Here is a 3,187-nt window from a genome sequence, read left to right as displayed (position 1 = left end):
TTTTCTTTCTAGTTCCTAAAGCTGTAGTTAGGTGTTGGTTTGAGATCATTATTTTTTAACATAAATATTTTCAGTTGCAAATTTTTCTCTTAGCACTGCATTTTTGCGCATGACATTTTGGTATGTTGTGTTTCATTTTTCATTTGTCTCAAGATAGTTTCTAATTTTCCTTTTGATATCTTTAACAATTGATTAGTTAAGAGTACATTGTTTAATTTCCATATATTTGTGGATTTTTCAGTTTTACTTCTGTTATTAATTCCTAGTTTCATTTCATTTTAATCAGAAAAAAAATTTTGTATGATTTAAATCTTTTAAAACATACAAAGACTTGTTTTGTGGCCTAATATATGGTATATCCTGCAGAATGTTCCATGAGCACTTCAGAAGAATGTGTCTTCTGCTGTTTTGGGGTAGAGTGTTCTGCATGTTTATTAGGTCCAGTTAGTCTACAGTGTTGTTCAAGTTTTCTGTTTCCTTATGATCTTCTGTCTGGTTGTTCTATTGGTAATGGAAAGTGGGAATTCTCCTACTATTATTATGTTGCTGTCTATTTCTTCCTTCTATTGGGTCAATGTTACTTCATATACTTCAGAGTGCTGATGTTGGGTGAATGTATATTTATAATTGTTATATTTTTCTAAGTGAATTGAAAGGCATTTTTGGCATACAGTTTGCATTTTATAAGGGTAAATATTATCAGTACTTGCTTTATGATTTTTGGGTTTTCTGCCTTCTTTAGAAAGGCCTTATCCATTTAAAAAATTAAGAAAATAAATCACCTCATACTTTCTTCCAGAACATTGATATTTGTTTTAATATTTGATATACCCAGAAGTCTCAACACCGTTATTTACCCTGGACTTTATCCCTTAACCCCTGACCTCACTGTGGTCCACAAAAATACAGATCCCAAAGCTTTCTCCTCATTGTGTGGCCTCCCCAATTTACCCTTTTGTTACTCATGTCCTCTTTATTTATCTCTCCTAAAAAACTCTAAACACTCAATTAAGTGTTCTGACCCACCTCCAGAAAGGTTTCTGTTTTGTCATTGCTGGCTCTCTCTATCTCTTAAATTTCCTCCTAGGAAATAACTACCTTTTATCAGATGAGCTGTAGAGTTAGAGATACACGCCAGGGAAACAGTGAGGGCCCAGTAGGTAAAGGATGGGGCCATGAACCCAGATAAGAGAGAGGGAGAAGGTGATGGAAAAGATCACCGGGTCATCCGAGGAGTTAATGAATACAAATCTCTTTTTCAGGCCAGGAGTTCTAAACCAGAGATCAAAGGTAGAGTCCCCTTGGGACGGAAAGGTGGGGCCCAGAGAGCCGTGAGGAGAAGACATAGTGTCCTCTGGAATCTGAGTAACAAGCTCTGAGGGGCCAGAGCTAAAAGGACGCTCTTTCCTCCTCTGAGACCTTTAGGGTGGGGGACATGGAGTCCACCAAGGTCTTGGACTCTGGGGTTTCTCAGGCTGGAGTTTCGAAGGAGCTGCATAAGAAAGAAGAAGCCTGAGGCAGTGGGGCCTGTTGCAGAGCTGGGCGGCATCCCCAAGGCTGAGTCCTTTCTGGCTCTGCAGGTGGAGACATAGGTGAACACCAGGACACCACAGGGGTAGAGTCCCAGCCCGGGGAGGGCAGGAGAAGGGGAAAATCACACCCGACTGAGCCCTGCCCCCCAGCTCTTACCCTCTGTAGGGGCCCATCCTGTGCTGGGCACTTTGTGAGAGATGCAATTCCAGCCCCCAACTCACTCTGCCCTGCAGGGTCACCAAGGTTCAGACGCCTGGGTTCAGATCCTGGCACTGGCCAAGAGGAGCTAAAACTCTGTGTACCTCAGTTTCCTTCTATATTAAGTGCAGATAATAATCCAGGCAGGGAGGCTCACGGTGCTCTCTCCCAGTGTCAGCTCCAGAGGTTGCTGACGGAGAACTCCTCACCCAGCACAGCCTGAGGGTTCTGCAGAGAGGCTCACTGCGCTGCCTTACGCACAGGCCACCCCCACGCACTCTCAGGGCTTCTCGTGCTCATGGGCCAGTCTTGAGGGGTGTGGGGATGTTCAGTGCCTGTGTCCAGAAACCCCCAGTCCCAGAAATCAGCCTGGGGCTCCTCCAGCTCCTGCCATGCTGTTTGTCTCCAGTGAGTCCGATCTCACCCGAGGGTCTCGCTGTTCTTCCCTGGATGGGCTCAGTCCAGCAGAACCAGCCTGTGCTGTGCAGCCATGTGGGAGTGTGGGTGGAAGGAAGCCCCATGGCCATGCAAGATCCAGGTTCCTCTCTCCTTGACACGCCCTCTGAGAAGTGAGGAGAGGAGTCAAGGAATTCGTACACGCTAGGGGCCTAGGGGCCTAGAACTGTGCCTGACCCTTGGAAGATGCCCAGTAATTGCCAGCTGCCTGAAGTCACCAGGCTTGTGTCTACCAAGACCCTGGCCTGGGAATCTCTCACCAGGAACTGGAATTTGTGTTGCTTGGCCTTCCTAGTCCATTTGTGTGGGTACTTAGGGTGGTGACAGCAGCTGCCAAGTGCCACCCAAGGTCTCCTGGGTGTGACTGGGAAGGACTCATTCTCTCCACCCCAGTGAGGGGTCCTTGTTTCAGAATAAAGAGAGTTAGACCCCCTCATTCTCACTACATCTGCTTCTGTTTCATGTAACACACACAGTCACAGACACACACCGACTCAGAGACACACAATCATAGAAACACACACACACACAGATGCACTCACAGCCGCAGACACATCTTCAGTCCAGATAGAAACACCTAGACACACAGACACCTCTAGACTCAGACACACACTCACACAAACAGAAACATCGCGCACACAGCCTCACCCACAACCACATGCAAGCACACAGGAACACCTAGGGACCCTAACACGCGTAGACTCAGACACAGACACACACAGACACACAGACTTAGACTCACAGTGACTCAGGGACACACAAACACACAAATGCACAGACACATACATACATATCCACAGCCATATGCAGACACACACAAAGACAGAAATACCTAGACACACAGACACAAACACACACACTCACAGACACACATGGTCACACACACACAGAGACACACGCACACAAACATACCCCACAGAGACACACACACACACAGACATACCCACACAACCACACACAGACACACAGATGCACACACAGAGACGCACAGCCACACACA

This window comes from Piliocolobus tephrosceles, chromosome 6 (genome assembly GCF_002776525.5).
Source record: "Piliocolobus tephrosceles isolate RC106 chromosome 6, ASM277652v3, whole genome shotgun sequence".
Taxonomy (NCBI): domain Eukaryota; kingdom Metazoa; phylum Chordata; class Mammalia; order Primates; family Cercopithecidae; genus Piliocolobus; species Piliocolobus tephrosceles.
Note: the sequence above shows the minus strand (reverse complement) of the source record.